This window comes from Eubalaena glacialis, chromosome 18 (genome assembly GCF_028564815.1).
Source record: "Eubalaena glacialis isolate mEubGla1 chromosome 18, mEubGla1.1.hap2.+ XY, whole genome shotgun sequence".
NCBI classification, from domain to species: Eukaryota; Metazoa; Chordata; class Mammalia; order Artiodactyla; family Balaenidae; genus Eubalaena; species Eubalaena glacialis.
In genome coordinates this window covers 32,886,068-32,912,446 of record NC_083733.1, presented here as the reverse complement: position 1 = coordinate 32,912,446, position 26,379 = coordinate 32,886,068, and positions in this window count along the sequence as shown.

Below are 26,379 nucleotides of genomic sequence, written 5' to 3'. Positions count from 1 at the left end.
AAGTTTGTCACTTGGGTTGCAAACGCATCACTATGGCTGCCAAAATGTTTTAAATGGAATACCTCCATTGCTCTTATATAGGCCATTTCAAGGTTTAAGAAAACAAAAGATGGTCATATAAATACTGTACCAGACATCACTATTAAATGAAAAGAAAATCATTTGGAGATTTCACACACTCAGACACCCACCCTCACCCAGAGAGAGAACATGAACAGAAACACCCATAGTAGGGCTGGGAATTTCAGAGGAGAACCATGGGGCCATCTGTCCTCACGTTGCTATGTAAAAAATAGGACTTTAATTATTGTGGTAGGATCAAGACTGCAACCTTCTGTACATTTCTTAGTTTTCTTAAACCAGACAAAGAAAATTCATTTTAAGAACTTTTAACATTTGATTTAATGCAAAATCAAAGAGATTAACTCCCTTGGTTAAGGGATTTTTGCATCTTAAGTTGATCTATTCTAAAATAACTATAAAAAATGAATGTTAAATCTGAAGATTATAATCTTAACATTTTTATCCCCTATAAAATAATACCCAATGCTATTTGTAATTTTTTAATAATAGATTTTAACCATAGGATATAGCAAGATCACGTGTCACATCTTTATCTACGCCTTAGAAGGTTTCCCCCTGCTTTTTTCAACTCAAAGCTACCTTACCCACTCTCCTTTCCATCCACATCCACATAATTATGAAAGTATCGTGTAACGATTTAAATAGATTAACTACTTTTGGTAGTTTGTGGAAGAAATGCTACATCTTTTTTCCACAAGACTGTAAAACTTTCTCACCATTCTTAAGTAACAGCAGAAATAATAAAACCTAAAAAAAAAGTGCAATTTAATTTGGGTTTTTAGAACTATTTCTTCTCTAGCCTCAGAAGATTAGTTTCAAAGCAATGGTAAAATCATTGATGTACGTCTTTTCAAGTCAAAAGAAAAAAAGACTCCTAAATACCAAACATTTGCTCTTTGGAGCATAGCAAGAAGAAAGGAAGAGGGCCAGACGGCCACATCCTAGGAACAAAGTATTGTCCAGGTAGTTGTCGGCTAAAATGGGATCTCTTTCCAGGTCTTTTTATTAGTTAAAGTTTTTCTTTCCCAAATAAAACCTCATTTTCTTTCACTAATCTTTCTAGTGGGTATCTGCCAGTTCTTCTGCATGACTTGCTTCATGAAAACTTGTAAAAAAGAAGGAATCTAAAACCAGTGCAATTTTATATCCACACTCTCTGTGCCATTAAAAAGTACTCAACTTTTATGAAACAGTGCTTATTCCAGAAACCTAGAAAAATGACTTAATTACACTAATAATTACATTCTCCCCAAATTAGACCGTAAAGACTCTCAATTAAATTTTTCATTTTTTTTACTTCATAAAATAATGCTAAGTCTTATGAGAAAGAATAGATACATAAGAGTAACCAAGAATGTTTGGAAAAGAAGAGTAATAAGGGAGAATTTCTCCTATGACCAATTCAAACATATTGTAAAGTTATAACATCAGCCTGTGCTGGTATAGGATCAATGAAACAGAATAAAAATCCTAGAAACATTCCCAAGTAAATATAAAAATTTAGTGTATGATAAAAGTGACATTTAAATCAGAAGATGTGATATATTATTCAATAACTTTTGTATTGTGGCAACTGGCTATTCATTTGGAGGAGCAAAGAAAAGGTAGTCCCCCATTCACACAATTGAAAGAATACATTTTAGATAAAAGACATTTATAAGGGTAAAAAAAGGAAATGATGTTCTCCAAGAGTATGGAAGTGGGCGTTTCTATAATACTGGATTGGGAAGCCTGAGTCCTAAGGCAATAATCACATAAAAATTAATAATGTTTACTACATAAATGCAAAAAATATCTGCACATCAAAACATCAAAAATTATGACTAAGAGGAAGGACAAAAGAGATGACATGTTTAAATATATCAAATATATATATTAAACAGAGGGTTAATATGCTCAATATAGAAATAGTTTTAACAATTCAATAAGAAAAAGTTGATGACACAGACAATTCACAAAAGAAAAAATGTAATGACAAATAATTTACCTATCCAAAAGGCATTCAAAAAATTATATTAGTCAATGTTAATGAGGATGTGGGAAAATGGAAATTCTCACACAATACTGATTAGAATATAAACGGATGCAACATTTTACAAATAACAGCTTAGATATGGGAATGCTTATAAGTCCAGCCATGCCATTTCTAGATATTTATCTAAGGAAATAATTATGGATCTACATAAATAAAATTTAACTATAAGAATGTTTGTTGAACTATTGTTTGGAATACTAAAGGCAGTAAAGAACAAAAAACAAACAAAAGAACCCCTTCTATATATATAAGAATAGAGGAATGAGTAATTATTTAAAATGTAGGAAGTAATATTTAATAATAATTTTCATGATATTTTGCCAACTGGAAAAAAAGGTTTCAAAAGAGTGTATGTGGTACAACATCATTTTGTTAAACATTTAAAATAAAACGTATGAATACTTAAAATATGAATGTGAAATTAAAATATTACTATTGTTTAAGGATGGTAATTTTATGAATTATTTTTAATTTGTTTTGTGTTCTCTCTTTTCAACACTTTCTTTAACCTCTGTGTGTGTGTGTGTGTGTGTGTCCCTACTCTGGCAAACCCTGGATTCTCTTGATTCCATCCAAGGTCTGCAGAAGATTTCCCTCCTCTCTCCTCCTCCTCCTTCAAGTATGTGTGGACCCTTTCCTGAGTTGCAGTTTCATAGAAGTGAAGATTCTTTTTCTGTTTCCGTTTCCTTTTGTTCTTTGTTAATTTCAGAGATGACACAGGGGCCAGATGTTTCTCTTCTGCCCTTTTTAACAGAAAGTCTTTTAAAACTTATTCATAACTTTTAAGAAATTGCTTAAGTTCTTTGAAACAAACTCAGATGATACAGAATTGCATTTGCAGTTTCAAACAGGAACTACCCCCCACCCCGTTCTCTGTATCCAGTAACATCTTCTAGGGATGACCTAAGTTAAGACAAAAGTGTGGTGTGTGTGTATTTTCTGGTCTTTTCTCTATGTCTTTATAAATATTTTAACTATTCAATCCATTGCAATTTATTTTAGTATATATCTTGTAAAGTGAAATGTAATTGCTTACTTTTAACTTTATGAGTGCTAAGAGTAGAATTTATACTGAGGCTCTCTTTACTCTCTTCTGGGCTAAATGAGAGAAAAAAATCAGGGATGGAATTGTATGAAATAGCTTTTTTTCCCTACATGTAACTAAACTTTCCAGGATGTTCCTTCTTCCTGATGAAGTAACTTGAAATGCTTATTTTCTTTTTTTAAAGATAAGGCTGAGAGTCAAGCACTATAAATTCAAATTCTTATAGTTTCCAGCAGACAAGGTAAGTGAGAGGTGTGGACTGAATCTAAGAGATTGTAAGAAGTAATGTGGACTGCAGAAAACTGTATGTTGGCAACGAAATTTAAAAACTGAACAAATATTGTTTTTATAATAAGGGGATATCATTTTAAAAATACATGTTGAATAAATTAAGGTACAGTTCTTGAAAAAATGGAAACTCTCTGAACTTCTCCTAAACTGCCACCGATAATGTTACAACAGTTTAGCTGGGAAAAACTTTTGAGTTTAATTTACGTGGCCAGTGGACCTCAGATACTACCCAAGGCAGAGCTCAGCAAGACAAAGATCAACCTTTGTGACACCTCGTTGACTTCAAGACTACAGTGAGTCTTGATGGATCTTAAGGATACAGTGCATCCTGATCTTTGGCAGTGGAAGCTTTTACATGGAACAAGAATACTGACAATCAACATTTGAATTCTTACTATGAGACAGGCATGGTGCTAGGCACATTGTTTTCTATAATACATCACTTTTTATAATCCCTTTGAAAATCTAACACCTAGGTACTATCATGATATCCATTTTAGAGATGGGAAAACTGAGGCTTATAGATGGTAAATAACTTATATGTTAGTAAGAACCTCCTTTTTTGGACTTCGAAGCCTGTGTTCTGACCACCAAGCACTGTTAGAAGAGGTTCTTAACCCAGTAACTCTCTGTCCATCTGACAGGGCGTCTGTTCAGGGAAGCCTTCCTTCCCCCACAGAAGCACACTTCCACACTGGTGTCTCATCTTGTGAAGAAAAGTGTGGTGTAACCACACACAGGAATGGGACCCAGACAGATCTTGATTAAAATCCCACACCTTGCACATATGAGTCAGGTGAACCGGGATGAGTTACTTCAATTTTCGAAAGTGCGGTTTCTTTGAGGACGGCAAAATGAGGACAATACAATCTACTTCTTAGGTTTTGGTGGGAGTGAAATGCGATGCTACACATGCCTAGTATGAGGTAGGGACTTAGTAAATGCTGGTTCCTTTCATTTTCTCTTGACAAAACATTGTTACGTATTGTTTATGTCACTCTACCAATAAGTGTCCTAAGAGATCTATAAAAATGATGCAACTCAATTAACCACAATTTGTCTCTGCAATTTACCTATAGGAGAAAAAGGTAAATTGTGGCAGGTGGGGGGAGGGGAGAGACAGGTAAAAAGATTTTTGCTCCCACAGCTCTTATAAGTCCTGTCCACCTGGCTCAGTTCATCTACAGCCCAATTTTGTATACCTACATCATCTACTGTTCTTTGGAAGGTTGGTAATAATGCTTTGATTAATGCTCCTAGCAATGCCTTAAGAGTCTGAACCCATCATCTAAGTAAAAGCCATTGTGTTAAAAAAGTAGGAATGCAGTCTCACAACAAAGTGTAAGCAACTCACAAGAAAATAAAATTATTCCCCAATCCCGTGGGATTGCATGGTACCTTTCTTTTAAGACAATGTACCTTTCATGGTACATATCTGCACGGTACCTTTCCTTTAAGACAACGATTCTCTACTTGAAATTCTTGAATGGATTTTAGGAGGTCCCTAAACCTCATGAAATTGCCAACTTCTAAATGATTGTGCATTTTGCAAGGAGATGATGGATTTTGTGAAATTCTCAAGAGTTCTATGACCTCAAAAACCTAGGAACCATTGGTCTAGAAGCTTACAATCCAAGTCAGACATGCTGACGTCAAGAAAGACACAATGAACAGTGGTGTGTTGACATGAAGTGAGGGAGGGATTGGTCACAGATAAGGATATGTGTATGATGTGAGGGCAGGAATGGGATTTAAACATCCAAACAGATATACAAACCTTTTCTGAGGAGGGTTCATTTTGAGGTCTTAGTCTTAAAGAAAATAAGGAATAGAAATCTTTGAAGACTTTCCTTCTCGAATTAGAAGCCTTTCCCCTACTTTCTTTGAAACTCCAAACCACCAAACATTACATCTAAGTGGAGGGAGTAAACCAGCTAATTGAAACTGTTTCAGTGATGCATCTATTTTTCTATTTAACATTCTTTTCTCCCCCTTTCACTTTTCATTTCTTGCCTGAGTTCACATGGCCCATTCCTTGTCTTTTTTAATAACTGGACAAATTATTACTATTAGTAATTTGAAGAGAGGGAAGAGAAACATAAATAAGAGAAATGAGTTTCCATGGCAACCACAGCCAGGTGAGATCATTTTGAACATCCTTTCTGTGACTATTTCATTAGCACCCTCCTGAGAACCTGAATCCCTGTTAACCCATTTATGGACCAAGTGTTCTTTAGCAGATGGCTCTCAGACTGCTCACTCACTCTTGGAGATGCTGATTTATCATTTTTAGCGTGTACTTGGATTTTGTAGCCAGAAGTGACTGGTATCTATTTGTATATCGGTCTCCTGCTTAGAGCATGCCCTGTGATTCTCCAGCATCCATCCACAGTTCCATGAACAAGGACCGATGACAAGTCATATATTTTTTAAAGAACTAAATTAACACTTTCATAATGACAGTGCTTTGTTTATTGAGTCTAAAATCCATTCCCTTTGGAGGGGATGAGGCATAAGAGCAAGTATCAGTCAGGAGGGACTGAGTAACGCTGTGGTAACAAACAGCCCTTGTGATGATTAATTTTATGTGTCAACTCAGCTAGGCTGTGGTGCTCAGTTGGTTGGTCAAATACCATTCTAGATGTTTCTCTGAAGTTATTTTTTTAGATATTAACATTTAACTCAGTAGACTTTGAGTACAGCAGATTACCCTCAATAATGTGGGTAGGCCTTTCAGTGGAAGGCCTTGAGAAAAGACTGAGGTCTCCCAAAAAGGAAGGAATTCTGCCTCCAAACTGCCTTCAGACTCACTATAACACTGATTCCTGCCAGATTTTCCAGACCATGGGTCTGCTCTACAAATTTCAGACTTGCCAGTCCTTATAATCACATGAGCCAATTTCTTGAAATGAATCTCTCTCTCTCTTATCTATCTATTGAGAGATTTTATATATATATATTCATTCATTGAGAGATTATATATATATATATATATATATATATATATATATATATCCCTATTACTTCTGTTTCTCTGGAGAACCTGACTCTGGAGAAGTCGCCAATTCTCATTGACTTAACCCAATCAAAGCTCATTTCTTCTTCATGTTCCATGTCCAATTCAAGTTAGCAGGGGACTCAAGACATGTAAATCACTCAGAGGCCCCAGCTAAAGGAGTCTCCATCTCAACATGATCACAGTAGCAGAGGAAGGGGCCATGGTAAACCACACACTGGCTTTAAAGCTTCCATCTGGAAGTGATAGCTGCTACTTTCACTTGCATTTCATTGGCTAAAGCAAATCTCATGGCCATCCTAACTTCAAAGGAGGCAAGGAGGTGTAATTGTACCAGGCGCCTGGAAGGAGGAAAGCCAGAAACATTTGGTGAACAGCACTAAAGACTGCCACTTATGGGAGGACATTTGTGGAACCTCTTGTTCTACTGTGTTCCGTTGATTAGGAAATGCGAGTCAAGAGGACCAAGCAATCTGTGGTTCTAATGACTGTGTGATTATTGGAAAGTGATTTAGCCCACGTAAGCATCAGTCTCTCCATCTGCTCTATGGTGGAAATAGAAGATAACATTCTTTCTCCTCTGCCCTCCTGCTGCAACAGAGAAAATGTCCAGCCTCCTCTCAAAGGCCAGGCACTTCACATGTTCGTGTAGTATTCATACCAGATACCTACTGGCCATGCTTAGTTCTGTGTTCTACAACCCAACTTCCAACCCCTCAGAAATCCTTGTTGTTCCACATTTAAATTTTATTTCAATAATATTCACTTCTCTCCCTGTCCTCTGCCACCATCCTATTCCAAGCCACCATCTCCTTTTTCCTGGGCTTCTGCAATAATCCTGGAATGAATCTTCCTGCTTCTATATCTACTCACCTCCAATCTATTTTTCCACAAATCCGCCCAAGAAAATATCAAAATAAGGGAGGAATATAGATTAGTGGTTAAGAAAAGAAGAGGATCTGAACGCACACCACCTGGGATTGAATTTTTGCTCTGCCACTTGCTAGGTGGATGGCTTTGCAAAGTTACCTAACATTTCTGTACTTCTGTTATCTTCATATGGAAATTAGGGATAATAACAGCACTTGCTTCACAGGGTTATTAAAAGGATTAAGTGTGTTGATACATGCAAAATACCTATAGTGTTGCCTGCCACATACTAAGCGCTGTCTCTGTTATTTCTATTATTGAAACTTTTTGTAATATTATTTGTCTGCCTGTCTCTTTAGTTCCAAATATGAAAACTGATACAGTAGTAAGTTATCAATTATTATTTGTTGATAAAATCAACATAAACTAGATAATGAATAAGTGAATTAGTGGTTGTGGTAGGCAGCTTCTAATCTGACTCCCAGTGACCTCTGCTTCCTGGAATATATATTCTTGAATGTGGGCTGGGCCCCATGACTTGCTTCTAACAAATAGGATACAGCCAAAGTGATCTGATAGGATGACACTTCTGAGATTAGGTTATAAAAGACTGCGATTTTCATTTTGCTTGTTCTCCGCCCCCCCCCCCCCCACCACCCCGGCTCACTCTGATGAAGCAAGCTGATATGTGTGAGCTGTCCTATAGAGAGGCCCATGTGACAAGGAACTGAGGGCACCCAGTCCTACAGCCATGAGGAACTGAATCCTGCCAACAACCCCCAAGTCATCTTGGAAGTGGGTCCTTCTCTACTCCAGCCTTGAGACCACAGCAGCCCCGGCCAGTACCTTGCCTGCAGCCTCATGAGTGATCATGAGGCAGAGGCCCCAGCTGAGCTGTACCTAGATTCCTGCCCCATGGAAACTGTGGGATAATACATATTTTGATGTCACTAAGTTTGGGGGTAATTTGTTATGCAGCAAATGATAAATAATATAATAATAAAGATAACAATGTATGATAGAATGATATGAATATTCAGGAAGAGATTTTTAAGCCCTGAGCTTTTAACAGAGGAGCCATTTCCCCGGGGCTCATGGACAATCGTTAGCGCCTCCAGAATTGTCCTTTTCTCTTAGTATCTGTATCCTCACTTCCTGCTTGAGCATTGGAAGCTGATAGTAAGGAATTAAAAAGCTGAGTCTCCTATTTCATTAACTGTGTGAACTTGGCGAAGTTACTATACTGTTCTGAGCAACTTTCATCATTGATGAGATGGAGTTAACGATATCTCCCTCACAGAATTACTATGGGGGTTACAGTGTTCAGAACCTCAATAACATACCCCATTGAGTATCTAGAACACAGTGGATAGTCAATAAATGCCGGGTCTTGTCCCTGATATCTGCTAGTGATTGCTTTGCCCCATTTTTTAAACTTTGTTTATAGCCAAAATCTTCTTCAGAATTAACATTCTTCAGAATTCAATAGACTGCAAGTATCTGCCCTATGGAAAAGAGTTCAAATGGGGTTTCTTACCAGACAGAGCAAGAAAAAAGTAATTCATTTTTGAACTCTTGTAGTTGGGCAAATGATTTGCAGTGTTCAAAGAGCAGCAAAATGTCATGAGTACAAGGATTAAAAAAGAAAAAGCTTGGGTCTACCTACGAGTTCATCAGGAAGTAGGCTTACTGTAAGGACTAATGCATGGCTGCCCCAAATACACACATTGGCCATTGTGGAGATGCAGAATGAAAACAATGTTCTAGAGACAATTCCAATATGTGTGTGTCCTATGGGAGCTGAAGAGACGATAGAATATGCGCTACTGCTCAGAGAAGGCAGTGTCAGAGAACTCAGTGGTCCCAATACTAGAACTTAGGTCATTCGCAAAAGCAAGGAAAGGCAAAAGTTTTCATTTACAACTTGAAAGCCTACCTTCCCTTGACGTCAAATACCACAATTAAGAATTTGCTTTTTAATAAACAAAGTCTTGAGTTGGTAAGAGCCGAAGCATCGTTCACGTATCATTTCCTGCACCACGCAGCTCATATTAGCAGGCTTAGGAAAGCATCAACCACAAACATGTTGCTGATAGAAATTTCCTAATGCAAGCAGTCTTTATAGATTTCTGCTATTTCAATGTAGGTCTCCAAAGACCATTTGAATCCATATTAATTTCCTTTCTGGCAGTTATGCGGCTGAGTATGAACTGCACTATTTCACTTTTAATCTGTCAGTAATTTAGTAATGTGTAAACTAATTATGCACAGATATTAATGTAATTGGTTTGGGGAGCTATAAAATCAATGTGTTTTTACAGACTGCATTAAAGAGAATTGTGGTATTATAATCACATGTCAGTTACAGATAACGTTATGAAATTAAAAAATGGATGTCACCCACACTTCAGGGAGCACCCACTAACTCCATCAAATCATAAGAGCATGGTCTTTACATTTTCTGCAACTGCAGGAAAAATGTCATTATCACAGCCAAACCATCTTGCTTTGCCCTGAGTCTGATAACATCACTGCCATGACCCTTCTTCTCTACTTCTTCTTCTCCCCTTCCTCTGTGTTAAATACAAACTTGCTACTCAGAATCTCAAAAAGTTGTCCTGCAGCTCATCCTTCTGGGGGTCATGTCAGTGTCTCATGGTAATGGCCTCCTCGGGGGAAGTCCATGCCTGTACAATTAACCAGATCATTATGCAGCAGAAGATAGGTTAGCATGAACCCAGTGGCTAAGAGGGATTACTACAATCTTTGCAAGATGTTCTCATTTGATTATTTCTACAGTCAGCCCAAGACATGATCAAATCCTTCCATGGGGCTAGAGGCACCTCACTACCTTGAGTATGGATACAGGTTTTCCACCCGCAAATAGAGGGAAACATCACTCTAGGATAGGCCTTGAAATATTGGAGCACTCATCCAATCAAGTGTTTGGATAATTTCTAGAAATTTACTGTTGTATACCTCTATTGAATGGACTCTCCTAAATCCCTGAAAGTTTGTCTCTAATCCTTTGCCTCCCTCTAAAAATTAGGTCATTCTCTTGTGGAGCCCTCAACATCAGTGATGTCTGGTAGAACACACCATTACCTCCCTCCTTGACATTAGTGAAGAGATTCCAGGCCCAGCCTTGCACCTTAGGAAGGTACTGATACAGAAAGAAAGCTAGAATTGGAGATTGAGTTCCAGCTCTGGAACTGCAGCCTTGGGTTACACTGAAAGATAGGCCTGGGACAATCATGATTCTGACATTCCCTAGATGTGTGGTTCACTTGGAACCTTATTTTCCTTGTTTGCAAAATAAGATGATAATAACATTCCTTATGAAATAAAGATTGCACAGTGCTTGGGTCAAAGTAAGTGTTCAATAAATAGTAGCCAGTAGTAGTAGTAGTTAGAGTAATTATAGTAGTAGTAGTAGTAATGGTCATTTTACTCCCTGGGCCTCATTGCTTTCCTACTATAAAATGAAAGTTAACCTCTAAAACTCTAAAATCCCTTCCAATGGCAATCTACTTGCAAAGAGAATCCTCAGGAGGAAGAAGGTTGATCAACCCAACCCTCAAGGTTCTCCTCTAATAAAATCCTCCACACCACCCCTCCCCCTCCCATCAACACATCTTTCCCTCCTCATCACTGCTTTCTACCCATCACTCTACATAGTTCCAGCCATCCTTCCTCTAACCCATTAATGTATACTGTGTGATCCACACTCAATGAATGAACTCTCTCATTCATTCACTCCCCAAATTACTTACTGACATCTACTAGGAGTGGAGAAAGTTCTGCAGGGAATGTTGGTATGAATCAAATATGGCTCTAGTTTTCTTAGAGATAATTGCCCAACTGCCAAATAAGAGAAGTCCACAATAAAAATAATTTATTATCAACCTTTTCTAAATCCTTCTTTGAATTGATTGAATTCCTCATGTGGTGCCACTTTCTCTAATATCCATACCAACAGAAGCTGTGTGTCCCTTCACTGGCTCATGCACAGCATGACTGCTTTTTTTTTTTTTTAATAAATTTATTTATTTTATTTATTTATTTTTGGCTGCTTTGGGTCTTTGTTGCTGCATGTGGGCCATCTCAAGTTGCAGCGAGCAGGGGCTACTCTTCGTTGCGGTGCGCAGGCTTCTCATTGCAGTGGCTTCTCTCGTTCTGGAGCACAGGCTCTAGGTGTGTGGGCTTCAGTAGTTGTGGCTCATGGACTCTAAAGCACAGGCTCAGTAGTTGTGGCGCGTGAGCTTAGTTGCTCCGCAGCATGTGGAATCTTCCCGGACCAGGGCTCGAATCTGTGTCCCCTACATTGGCAAGCGGATTCTTAACCACTGCGCCACCAGGGAAGCCCCATGACTGCTTTTATACCCCTCTTTGCCACGGGTATTCAATATTTCCCATTTTAAGTTCACACATTCCAATTTTCCTCATTCAATGGATGTGTGCCTATTTCTAAGACTCACTTTCACGGTGATATTTTTAGAACATGATGCCAAGTTTTGTGCCACCCATCCTTTCTCATCAATCCCCACAATTTCAACACCTATTCAGCTGTCTTACTTGTGCATTTGGCCTCGCCATGCATCAATGCCAATGAAGGTCAACCACAAGTCACAAGGGCCAACAACTGGCCTGACTACACTGATCATCATTAAATGAGACAATATGTGTAAACTACAAAGAACAGTGCTTGACACATAGTAAGCACTCAACACTTTCATGTCCATACTCTCTGCCTTCAGCTTTTTGTTATTCAGTATAATGTCTATTGTGCCCACAAAGAACCAGTGGTCCACAAACCACTTCCAGGGGATATTCTCAGAGCCAGTATTTGTCTCCTGTCCTAGAAGCTGAGGACAGATATTCAGAAGGATAGCGTTGGGATCATTGTCCAGAATCATTCACATCCCATTATGGAAATTAAACACCACTCATAGACTCAAGAAAACAGATTAGAGTTTTATCACTCACACATTTAACTTCTGTGAAATCAAGGAGAGGTACTTGGCCAAAAATGAAATAGAAAAAAAAAAAAAAAAGGAACAGAAACAGAGTAATTAAAATATATTTTGCATGGGAAATCTTTTGTTTTTTAATGAACTTTAGCATATATATAAATTATTTGCACACATACAATATTATACAGGGCTACAAACACAAAATCATAAAAACTGTTCTCTATGGGTCATTTAGGTGATTTTCTAGGGTAATTTTTTTTTTTTTTTTTACTTTTTGGCCATGCCACGCGGCTCGCAGGATCGTAGTTCCCTGACCAGGGATCGAACCTGCAACCCTCGGGAGTGAAAGTGTGAAGTCCTAACCACTGGTCCACCAGGGAATTCCCTCTAGGGTAATTTTGATCATACCCAACTACTGCTTTAGAATATAACTCACACAAAAAAATACTTTCCCATCATAAATCGTTTTAGGTTGATTTGGGAGCACATTGGTGGAAGCCAAAGAAGGATTTTCAGGCCAGGCTCCAGTCAACCAGAGGTTAACATTATCCATAATCAACCCCATCTCATTTCCCAAGGATCACATGGTCCTTAATTGACTTCACTGCCTTTCCTCAGACACTGGGTGTAGAGCGTAAAGAGACCCCATGCATCACCAGGAATGTGCCGAACGTCCCTACCCTGAGATGACTGGTCTCCTCTCCTCCCTACCCTCGTTTCTTCAGGTGAAACTGAGGGTTTGTTTGTGCTCCCCACACCTGACTGCTTGATCCTCCTCTCCAGCCATCCTCCTGACTGCCGAAAGGCAGCTGCTATCAAGACTCACGTGTCATTTCTCTTCTTTACATCCATCACAAGACTGGTCCTGAAATAATTAACAATAATAAATGTATCCAGGCAGTGGTCTTCATAGCTTGCACTAAAGGAAATTAGCTTTATCCCTCCTATCAAGAGTATCTCCTAGGATAGCTTATTCTTTGCCAAGATAGTAAGAAAAATAAGCCCTGGAGAATTCTGTGTTATGATTGTCAAGACACGGATTATTGAGAAAAGAATTAGAATCATCAATTCTGGCAGAGGAAATCTGAGAGGCTGAGGGGATTCACAGGCACTGAGGACTTTTATGGTGAATGATCTGGGTTGTAGCTTTAGCTCTTAGCTCTGCTTTACTGGTGGAGTTATACACCTTAGATTTTTAACAAGAGTAACCTCACACACTGAAAAAATGTACAGCTGAGTTCTCCATATACGGGGAAAATGGGCATTTCAGACATTTAGAGGGTTATAATTGAGCTTATCTTGGACAAACCAAGGATACCACAAGAACACTGAACTTGGAGTCAGCGGACTTGGGTTCAAACGCTGCAGTGCCACTTTGTAGATTTTGACCTGTGCTGTCTAATAAGGTACCACTAGTCACATGGGCCTTTTAAAATTTAATTTGAAGCTAGTTAAAATTAAATACAATTAAAAATCCAGTTCCTTAGTCACACTAACAGTATTTCAAGTGCTCAAAAGCCCTGTGTGGCTAGGCGCTACTGTTTGTACAGTGCAGCTGTAGACTAAAGACAAATAAGCTTTCCAAACCCCAGTTTCCTCTTCTATTAAATAAAGAAAAAAGTAAGATCTGTCCTGTTTACCTCCCAAGTGCATTCTAAGATAATGAATACAAAAGCACCCTAAAATTATTAAACATTTTATAATAGATGAATAAGTAAAGTACTTAGTGTCTTGAACTTCACTTACAGGAATCCCTCACATTCTAACTTAAATCACTGTGTATTTTAAAAAAAAAAAAAGTCTATGTGTTGATATAGTTATTTCCAGTTTCTCCCGTCAGAAAAATAAGAATGGGTCAAGCTATGTCTAGCTGATCCTGTCTTGATGTCTTAGCCCAGAAGACTAGTATCCTAGTATTTTCAGTGGAGTTTTAATTACAAACAATTCATAACTTCACATGTTACATGAAGCCCAGGCAGCACAGAGAATTATGTAGGAGAGGCTAGGGTGGTGGTGGCTTATACGGAACAAACATTGGTGACCAATTTGTCCATGGGGACATCAACAGGGAAGTGGCATCTTTTGGCTTCTCCCTAATTACTAAGAAAACAATGGGACTCTGCTGTACTTAGGATTTATGTTCCTTTCCCTTATGCATTTCCTCAGAAAGCATGTGCCTTATTTCCCCATGTGAGTTGCATTTGAAAATATCCATCTGAATTCTGTAGACAGATTTTCATTTTTTGCTTCATGGGTATCAGTGTCTAGAAGAGCGTAATCAGTCTCAAGAAGTGGGTGTGGGGGAGGACATAGTAAAGGGAAGATTGCTGGGAGAAGGATGGAGAAAATTTCCGAGAGGTGCCGGGCAAGAACAACGGAAGATCCCCTCTAATTTTAAGAGGTAAAGGATAAAGGATTCTACAGCCAGGGCCAGGCAGACAGAGCAGGTATAATTGTCTTGGTTGTATACAATTGGATCATCACCATCATCATCATCATCATCAAGCCTTGTATTGATATGGGCCTGCAGGTTTGAAAGTGCTTTCACACATATGTACACATTTGATCATTGCAATAACTTATGTAGGAAGTACACTGGACCACCATGGTCTTTGCACGTCCAGCATCCACTCCTTCTTACCCTGGTAATACCTCTTTAATTTATCTGAAAACCATCTCTCACTTCAGGTGGGGTACACCCTCCCAGTGTGAGTACAACCTCAGGCCCTGACCCATCAGTTTATCCAGGAATAAGTACATGATCCAAGTCTGTCCAAAGAAACACAATTCTGGGACTTCAGTTGAGCTTATTAAGAAAGAGAAACCTTTTGGGGCCACTAAGCTTGGAGGATGAAGCCTGGAGCTGCTCAGGCCTTTGCTTGGTAATAGCTGCTCTGAGGATAAAACTGACACTGAGGGTTGCACAGCCAAAAGCTGGAGAAAAAGCAAGGCTGAGTCTTGAGGACCTGGTTTAACCCCTTAGATTCATATCTGCAAGGGACTGTGCTACCTCTGGACATTTTTGTTTGAGCCAGATTTGAGCTGTGTTTCTGTCTTTGGCAAAGAGATCTAGCTAATACAGCTAGAGAGAAGAGATTAGTATCCACTTTTTACAGATTAGAAAACTGAGGCTCCGTACAGTATCCATAAACTGTAATTTGGACTGTTCTGTTGTTGTCTCTGAATATTAAATTTCTAAAAAATTCTCAAAGCCAGTCAGCAGGGAAGATGGGAAGGAAAGGTTGGCAGGCTATAGCTACAAAAAATGTTTAAGGGTCTCATTAAAAGGAAAGTGAAACGAGAAAGAAAAGAGCCATGCTTATGGCATTACAAGTCCTTTGGGAGAGTAGAAATGCTGAAGTTTACAAATGTACAAGAGGCAGCGGATAACTGCAGCTGAGTTTACTAAAGAAATAGCGTTTGAAAATAGACTGGAATTTAGCAATAGTGGGATACACATTGTCTAGGGGGAAAATGACTGCATGTATCTACTCTAAATATTTTGTAAGTAGATATATTCAATATATCAAAAATATATAAAAGTATCCCCCAATATCCAAATATACAGTGGATATATCACATTATCTATCTATCTATCTAAAATATCTCCAAACATAGCATTCATATACTGATGATTCTGATGGGTAAAGTTTGTGTATTAAAGTGGTAGTTCTTGGGACTTCCCTGGTGGTCCAGCGGTTAAGACTCCACACTTCCACTGCAGGGGGCACGGGTTCCATCTCTGGTTGGGGAACTAAGATCCCACATGTCGTGCGGCCAAAAAAACATAAACAAACAAACAAACAAAGTGGTGGTTCTCAAAGTGTCATCCCTGGACCAGCAGCATTACCACCACCTAGGAAGTTCTCAGGCCTTAGCCCAGACCTACTGAATCCTAACTCTAGGGTGGGGCTTAGCAATATATATTCTAACAAATCCTCCAGGCAATTCAGATGCATGCTAAAGCCTAAGAACCCTGTAATAAGGATACCTGAATATGTATATGTCTGTGTGTGTGTTTCGTGCAACTTTTTTTCAATGTTTATCAACCTCCTCTTCTGGAAGTCTTGATAGATAGAAAAGAGTATCACCTGTCTGAACGTAGCCCAGAGAGGAAAGTACAGATTTGGGGAGCTTTAGGTCTTTCTGTTTGGAAGAGTCCTCTATAGTCATAGCGCCAATGGCACTCAGAGTGGTTTGGAATGTGACTGGTAAATTCTCAGCTTCTTAGTTATAATTTGTGTGGTAGGCAGAATTCTAAAGATACACAACCCTCCCCACCACTGCCACCACCCCCATGGTCAAGATTCCCATATCCTATTTACATAATCAGATGTTAATCTAGGTACTGCTGTGAAGGGATGCTGCAGATGTAATTAAAGTCCCAAATCAGTAAGCCTTAGGGGGGGGAGGTTATCCATGTGGGCTTGATCCCATCAGGTGAGCCCTTTAAAAGCAGAGAGCTTTCTCTAGTTGGTGGCTAAGGAAAAAATCAGAGAGATTTGAAGTATAAGAAGGGTTCAACATGCCATTGCTAACTCTGAAGGTGTAAGGTACCACATGAGAAGAAATGTGAGCAGCCTCTAGAAGCTGAGGGTTCTCAGGCTGACAGCCAGCAAGAAAACCGAGACCTCAGTCCTAAAACCACAAGTAACTGAATTCTTCTGACAACTCCAATGAGCTTGGAAGCAAATTTCTCTTCAGAGCCTGCCAATGAGTACTCAGTTTGACCAATACCTTGATTTTAGCCTTGTTACACCTTGAATAGAAAACCAGTCATGCTATGTTAGATTTCTGATCTCTAGAACTGTGAACTAATAAATGGGTGTTGTTTTAAGTCGCTAAATTTGTGATAATTTATATGCAGCAATTGGAAATGAATACCACATGAAAGAGAACATGGCAGCTGGAATACGGGACTTGAGCATTTGGAGTTGCATAGGATCTAATCATTTGGAAATGCATGAGTAAGATCCTTAAAGTGGGAGCAAATGGAAAGAGCATCTGGGGAAAAATTCAGCTTAGTGAAGAAGAAAAAGCACATTGGAAGAAAGAAGAAACCTGGCTGACATACAATTAGGAGAAATGAAGGAAGTCACTGAAAACCAAAGTGAAGACAGATGATTCCATGAAAGGTGATGGAAAGTGGAAGAGACCCGTGCTGCTGAGTGGTAGGGAATTGCCTGGCAAGATTACTTAGAAGCATGTTTACACAGAATTTCATAACTCAAAGGCATTGTAGAAACCATATAATATAATTCTTCATTTTTTTAGATGAAGATTTAGAGACTAAATCATGAAGGATACATGGACTGAGCAAGGTTACAGAGCTGATTAATTTCTGAGTCAAGATCAGAACTCGCATCTCCTGATGCCTCTTTTTATTCTGCAGAACTCTTTCAGCATTGCAGTCAGCCCTTCCCTAAGGCAGAGGAATAGCTTGTATAACCACTGAGAAGAGAGCAGACACTTACACAAAACAGCTGGACTGTTGGTACCCCAGGCTCGGGGCATTAATCCAAGCCCAGAAATGATGACTTTTGCTCCTTAGCCATCTACAAAGCCAAATGAAATTAGTACGCAGGGCATGTTCTTCCAGAGAGCCTCAAACCTGATTAACAGGTTAGAAACTAGAGCCTGTGGAGCAAGATAGATGATACTGGGATGCTTATGCCCAGCAACAAAAGGACCAAGGATGCCCAAATGGTGGGGGCAGAGAGATATCTGTGAGGTGCCCGAATTGATGTGCCCTTCCTAGCACACGCACACATGAGGTACAGTCCCGCTAAGGTGCTTCTCCTCTATGTGGTTCTATTTATTAAATAAATGATGGTTTATTAACCTCATAACCACTGTCCTTCCCCCAAGAAACTAAGCAGAATATTCGCCCCTGCAAAAGATCCTTTCGCTCACATTGGAAGAGAAGTTACCGACGGGCTGGTATCTGTTTCCATGGAAACCAAAAATAAATATTGATACTGCGTTAATGGTCTGTGTCTCACTTAAGCTCCATTAAACCTCGAGCACTTGCAAGAAAACAGCCCACTGATGGCCCAGCTGAGGGAGAAGGAAGAGGCTTTATAAAAAGCAACCGTGTGGAAGGCACATGGGGTGCAAGCAGGATTTCGGAGCACTTCTCAACCAGGAAGCTCTCCCGCCAAGGAGACCTACTTACGTGCACTCCAAATTGCCAGCTAAGATGCTGGTCCCTGCCTGAATGGATTTTTGTGAACCTGTCCTGTTTATAAAGAATAGTTGTGTGTTTTGGAAAGCTTATCTGTAGACAACAACGTTTTCCAGGAACGCACATGCCCAAAGCACAGTGAACAAATGAACTGAGCATCCCAATTAGAATATTTCTTTCTCTGCTGCTTTTCCCAAAGCAATTGAAGCGCAGACACTGAGGTCAGTATAGTTGCCTTTTATATTTATAATACTGCTTTTAGGAGCAAAGTATTTGATTTATTGCATGAAGGTATTTTACAGCTTTAAGCACTGCTGCTCCTTGGAATAAGGAACATCACAGCCTGCTTAATTTACACGAGGGATGTTAGGACTATTTAATGGCATGTAAACATTTTATAAGGCAAGTTCAAATTGCAGGCCATATTTAATATACTTTAGCAAAATGGACCACAAATGGATTCTAGTTCTTATTTATTGGCCCAGTCTTTCTTATGGCATCAAAAGTGAATCGAGTCTTAAAAGGTGTTAAGAGGTTTCAGTACAGTTTGTGACACTGAGCACAATCGGTGAGTCTGCATAACACAAGCAGCACGTGAATTAATTCCAGAACTAGGGAAACCATGAGCCCCCGAGTCAGACTTTATCATACGGCTTCTGGGGCTCAGTCAATAGAAGCTCCTGGGCCCTCAGCCCCGAGCAGAGCTCAAAGCCCAAAGAGCTGCTGGGATGAATATTGAGAAACAACATGGTCCAGAAAGTGTGGTTTCTTGTCATGAACACCACCCAATGGGAAAAGCCCTTAGTAGCAAAATGGAGATTTACGGGGTATCGTGGAGCTAGCTCTAAGGGTTCTAGTTTGCCATGAGTGTGCAAATAATGTGTGATACACTTCTAAAGTCTCTGTCTGAGAAGCGGGTCTCTTATTTTTGCCTTCCTAGAATCTCTCTAGGAAGCACCTTTCACCTCCTACCTCTTCCCAGAGCCCACATGCTAATGCGGGCTGCTGCTGATATCGGCCAGGGTCCTTGGCCTTCCCCAATCAATGGAAATTGACTAGAGGCCAGACAAGAAGTTCAGGCCAGGCTTTACTGGGGCTCCTGATGCAGCAGTGGGGAGCGAAAACAAGTAACAGTTTCCCTTGCTTGCTCCCCGAGGTGGGGACGAGCTGGCTCCTTATATGGGGTGAGGGTAGGGGTCAGGTTGGAGGGGTGTCTTAGGTGTTTTGCCCACCCCTCTGGTGGTGTTGAGTGCAGGGGGCATGCACAGTACCCTGTTTTTGTTCCTGACACCCTGTTTTTGCTCCCGCCTCTTCAGAAGTGGCAGTTGGGTTTTTTGGTCTTTCTGTCTCTTTTTGTCTATAATTTGCCCCAACTGCACATGCATGCAGTCATTTTTAGTCCCATATAGTTTCTTTGTAATTTGTAGCTCGAGGTGACGTTTGTCCAGGTGCAAGCATTGCAGCACTGCAGCAAAGGGTCCCAGGTCCCAGCCTGCCTCACTGCCATCAGGTCACCCTGACTCCAGAGCTGGGTGAGGACCAGAGCGAGCTGGCTAACAGTTCAGGGGTGGCCTGTGCCCAGTGCTGGGTCAGTGAAAGCCTTATGCAGACAGTGGCTCTAGTTCTGGGGGAGAAGGCCTGGAGCTGTCAGCAACCATTTGCCTACTCCTGGAGGACGAGCCCAAGAATGAAGCCAGCTCCCAGAGGACAGGGCCAAGAGGTCTATCACCCAGGACCCTGTTCAGTATCTGGACCCCATGATGTTCCTTACCTTTCCTCCTCGTCTGTGAGTTCCGTGAGCTAGTAAATCCCATTTTTGACTTTTAAAAACTGTGTTTAATCGGGTCATGTCAGCTCTCATGCGGAGTATGAGAATGGTCCCACAGCTTGCAGTGGGGAAAAAGGATGGGCCAGCCAGCTTCCATGTCCTTTGGGTTTGAGTAAGTGAGAAGGGCCTTATTCTAAGAGAGGCTACATAGCCCCCCAGATTCCTGAGATGTTTCTGGGGGGCTCCCTGAGAAAGAAGTCAGTGTCCTTTTCCCTCTCACAGCAGATAGCTTGGGGTCCATTTCCAGCTCCCTTCTCCTTACCTTTTTCTTGATTCTGTTTCTAGCTCAGACACTGATCATGAGTGAATCTGTTAGTCTTTCTGGGCTCTATTGTCTTGGCTATGGGAAACATGACACCAACTAATATCTACTTTCATTTTTTTCCAAAACCCTTTTGTACCTAAATTTCATAACCCTGTGAAAGAGGTCATCTTATTGCTATTTTACAGACAGAGAGAGATGCAGCAAGTCTCCTAAAGGCACATCACTGATAGGTGGTGAAGCTGATTCTGGAGCCCCACTCTTTGCTTCTCAGCCCTGACTGACATATTCCACTAACTGGTCGACCTGGCCCCTGCTTTCTGGTCATCCCTGCCTCCCCCTTCCTTTACATCCCTTCTGACAACCTCAGGTGTTAGACATCGTCCTCTCTGTTTTACAGGTGTGGCCATGGAAGCAGAGAAAGTGAACTGCCCAGGTCCTTAACATCAGGATTTATACCCTGGTCTTTCTAGACAACAGAATTCATTCTGTCTACTTTGTCATTGCTGGGGAGGTAGACGGGTTGACATGACAAAGTCTGCTTACTTTATATTTTGCCTTAGCTGGCCATGCATTCAACATTCAACAAATAGTTTTGAAGTGTCTTCTGTGGGTCACATAGATAGAAACAAGACAGATGTGGGGAAGACAGACAGTAAGTAAATAATTATGATGCATCATGCTAATTTGTGATGGAAAATGATGAGACACTATAGGAGCAAAGAACATTGTCAAAGGTGTGTACAGGAAAGGGCACTGTCAAGGAGGTCAGGAGAGGCCAACCAGAGGAAGTGCTATTTAAGGTAAGACTTAAAGGATTGTGCTGCTTCCGATCTAATAAAAGGGTTCTACAGGCCCCTCCATATGTATATTTTCTTTCCTGGATTAGTTTTAAAAGTCAATATAACATTTCACACATAGCCTTTCCAAACCCTTTGATGTGTGGTTGCAAAGGGCCCTGCTTAGGGGGACTGCTCTGGGCTGGACCATATTTCATCCAAAACAGGGATTCAAAATGGGAGACCATTACCAGTCATGTAATTAACGCTGCTGAAGACATACTGCTTATGAAAAGGAAAATGCTAGTGCTGATTATGAAATTTACGAGGTGCTTACATCTAGTGGATTGGAGTGAATTATCTAGTTCCACCGATGCTCTGACCCATTTAAAATGAGAACAGAAGAGGGCAATCTGTTTGCCTCTCAACACCCTCAGAGAAGGTAAAAGGGGTAATTTATATCTGTGTATCTGGCCGTTTATTCAGTCTAGAATTAGATAATGAGTTAGTATTTACATCTGTAAGCTTCTCCCAGTCAGGAGATGAGATGTACAAGGGGAAAGCAGAATGGTTTTCACACATGTCCTCTTTCTGGGTGCCTCTGCCCCAGAGGAAAATTCCTTTTGCTCTAGAGGGGGCTGTTTGATGTGGGATGTGTGTGCACAGGGGTGAGGAGGCCTGTGATTTCTCATTCTGTGCCTTACCCTTTCCCATCCTCAGCACATTCTCTTTTGGTGTGAAAAGATATTGGAGGTGAGGGACAGGGGCTCGTTCTGAGGTTCCCACTATGAAGTCACCCCAAACAGACTTCCTAGGGTCCTGGGGTTTATGAGGCTGGCGTGCTTTTGTCATTTACGGCTGTGTCTGCGATTCCCTCCAGGATCCATAGTCAATAAATTGTATGGAGCACATTCACTGACTCTGCAATTAAAACAGTCTGTTGCATAACCAAACCCTTCTGCATTCCAAATTTAAAAAGCAGCCTCTAAGTCTTGATGCCCACTTCATTTACTAAAAAATAAAATAAAATTTTAGAAAACACCTAAAAACCAAGTTCCACCTAAAGAAATTGGGAGAATTTTTCCTCAAGTGCTGTTAGCTAAGGAAAAGTTTTCATTCTGTCTAAGCAAAGAGTTTCACTAAAGCAACGGTTCTCAACAGGGCCTGACTTTGGTAACCTGGGAAACATTTGGCAGTGTCTGGAGACATTGCTGATGGTTACTACTGGGGGAATGCTAGTGGCATCTAGTGAGTATAGGTTAGGGATGTTGCTAAACATCCTACAATGCACAGAACAGTCACCGCCCTGAAAAAGAATGATCTGGTCCAAACTTTGACAGTGCTGAGGTTAAGAAACCCTGCATTGAAGGCATCTGGATTCTATTGGAGCCAAAACTGGCCAAATGAACAATATTTCCAAAGAATTCATCACATTTTAATACAGTGCTAGGGACCACACCTGTCAGAAGGGAGATGCAACACAGCAAGGACTGTGGGACATCAGGGCAGAGAAACGTCATGGGGAGTTCGGGATGACTTGCTGAGAGATGGTCCCTGCATGTCCTGCTTAGAAAAGCACTGGTGAGCTCTGAAGACCCTTTTTCGGGGGCAGAGGGAACAGAGACCAGAATATAATGACCCGAATGTCATGAAGATTAGATTTTGTCAGGACTTTTAAAAAAAGTATATTTATGTTTTGGTATATGGTTTGTTCATCTCATTGATATATCTTATGTATTATAATATAAATAAAACAGCAGCTAACATGTATTGAGCACTAACATGTACCGAGTCAGAAATTGAGGTGAGCCCTTCACACTGAGTCCTCGCCTAAATGTTATTTATTGTTCCATTTTACAGACGAGGAACCTGAGACAGGGAGATTGCAGTGAGAGGTCAAAATCACATGGATTCTAAATGCTAGTTCTAAACCAGGTTTGTCGGTAGGAAAGCTCAGGTTCTTAACGACTGGTCTTATAGTGCCTTCCTAGAAATCAAACTTCTTTGTGTAGAACCAGAACGAACAGGGTGAAGGCTCTATATTTTTGCCTATGCATAGGTACCTGCTACACAGACTGGGCTATTACATTCACAGGCATTAAGTGCCTCGATAAAGAGAAGAGTAAGAAGCTGTTGCAACCACAAGAAGCTTCTCCCAGACCAAAGAGAAACTTACCCAGATGCTGCAGAGAGCTAACTCTCCACCCATTCCTTAAGTCTCATAAAGCCTCTCCCATTAAATCACTGGAATTTAGGTGTCCATCTAAGAATGAATTTTTTATAACATTCTTTTTTTTAATTTCTTTAAAGTTTTTCTAATTTTTAAAAAAATTTATTTATTTGGTTGCACCGGGTCTTAGTTGGGGCAAGCGGGATCCTTAGTTGCGGCTCCAGGCTTCCTTAGTTGCAGCATGTGGGCTTCTTAGTTGAGGCAGGCAGGCTCCTTAGTTGTGGCATGCGAACTCTCAGTTGTGGCACACATGTGGGATCTGGTTCCCTGACCAGGGATTGAACCTAGGCACCCTGCATTGGGAGTGTGGAGTCTTATCCACTGCACCACCAGGGAAGTCCCTATAACATTCTTTGAACTAGTATCAGCTACACAGATATGAACACTGGGTCATCCTCAGGGTGATACCAGGACAAATTTAAACAAAAATAAAAAGTATAGCAAGAGGACCAGAAATACCTAAAAGTTGAACAAGATCAAAATTCAAAGTAATCTGAAGTTGGCCATAGCATTGGTTATAGACTGAACATGTACTAGTGTTTTTCCATTTAATCCACCCAACAGCCCTAGAGGGTAGGGGGGATGACTCTCATTTTACAGATGAAGGAATGGAGATAAAGGTAGGTTAAGAGAATGGTTCTCAGCCACAGGCAGGGACAGAAAGGAGCCAGGATGCAAGACCTCTGACCCGAAATTAATTGGACTTTCCCCTATAGCTCCCCTGCCCCTCAGTTGTGTGGATATCATTTAATTCAATCCATCAAAAGTAACTGGGCCACTGTTTCCAGTTCTATGGGATCAGATTTAGACATAAAGAAAATAAGAACTGAAAGAAAATATGACCCATGATCAGGAATATGGATCCTGGAGTTCGCTGGACATGGATTTAAACTCTGCCCCCACCACCTTCTAGCTGTGAGGAAGAGTCACCACACTGCAAGTCATGTCAACCCTCTGGGTCTTTGTCTCTTCATCTTCAAATTAAACAAAAATAATAATATCACTCCACAAGATTGTTGCAAGTACGAAATTAGGTGATGGCAATGTATGCAAAATTGTTTGTACTATGCCTAATTAAGAGCAAGATTTCATTAAATGACAGTTATGGCATTTTTATCATTATAAATTATTATTATACATTTTTCACCATAAACATTTTGTCTAGAGGTTGAATACTCAAATAAACCACAGGAACTAGTTATGAAACATAAATGTGAGGACTGGGGGAAACAGAAAGTTCATGCCCTGTCTAAAAGAATTTAAGTAATAATAATAACAACAATAATAATAAAGGTTTCTAGGTACACACAATATATTTGTGGGTTGTGTGGTCCACAAGCCAACAGTTTATAACTGATATTCAAATACAATCCCCACTGTAATTATGAGAAAAGAAAGGTCCGATGGAAGGAAGAGAATTATGGTGGAATCATCCCTACCACTTCATCACAGCCTTCTGCTCTGCCCTCTCATAAATTTATGAAATCTTAGATATTTATTTATATTTCTTCCTTAAAACCAAAGCAGGGGAAATCCATATAATTAACCCAGAGAAATAGGCAGAGTGGGTGGGAAGAGGAAGAATCATAAAAAATTAAGTAGCAGAGTGTGGTGGAAAACGTTCTCCAGCTCCTGCAGCTGCAACTGGGTGAACGCGGTACGGTAGGGGCACTGCTTTCTTGCTACGATCTGTGGCCCCTCAGCAGCCGGGGGGCCAGCTCCTCCTGCTACTGCGGGGGCTCAAGATCGCCACTGTCGCCCTCACGGTTCTCGTCCAAGGGGCTGGGCCTGGCCGCATCAAGGTAGTCTGCTGCTGCTGCTGCCTCTCCGGGCTCAGGTTCGGACTGTGTATCCTCCTCCTCCTCTCCTCCAGTTAAAACCTCCGAGGTCAAGCCGTGTGGCTGACAGGGTCTTGGTGCTCTGGCCTGCTGTCAGGCCTGAGCCTCTGAGGTGGGAGAGCTGATTTCAAGACACTGGACCACCAGAGACCTCCGGGCCCCACGTAATATCAATCGGCGAGAGCTCTCCCAGAGATCTCCATCTCAACGCTAAGACCCAGCTCCACCCAATGGCCAGCAAGCTCCAGTGCTGGGCACCCCACGCCAAACAACTAGCGAGAGCTATCCCAGAGATCTCCATCTCAACACTAAGACCCAGCTCCACTCAACGACAAGCAAACTCCAGTGCTAGATGCCCCATGCCAAACAACTTGCAAGACAGGAACACACAACCCCACCCATTAGCAGAGAGGCTGCCTAAAATCATACTAAGTTCACAGACACCCCAAAACACACCACCAGACACGGCCCTGCCCACCAGAAACACAAGATATCAGCCGCATCCACCAGTCTCCTCCACCAGGCAGCCTGCACAAGCCACTGAACCAACCTCACCCACTGGTGCAGACACCAAAAACAATGGGAAATATGAACCTGCAGCCTGCAAAAAGGAGACCCCAAACACAGTAAGTTAAGCAAAATGAGAAGACAGAGAAATATGCAGCAGGTGAAGGAGCAAGGTAAAAACCCACCAGACCTAAGAAATGAAGAGGAAATAGGCAATCTGCCTGGAAAAGAATTCAGAGTAATGATAGAAAGATGATCCAAAATCTTGGAAATAGAATGGAGAAAATTCAAGAAACGTTTAACAACGAGGTAGAAGAACTAAAGAGCAAACAAACAATGGTTGATAAACCATTAGCCAGACTCATCAAGAAAAAAAGGGAGAAGACTCAAATCCACAGCATTAGAAATGAAAAAGGAGTAACAACTGACATTGCAGA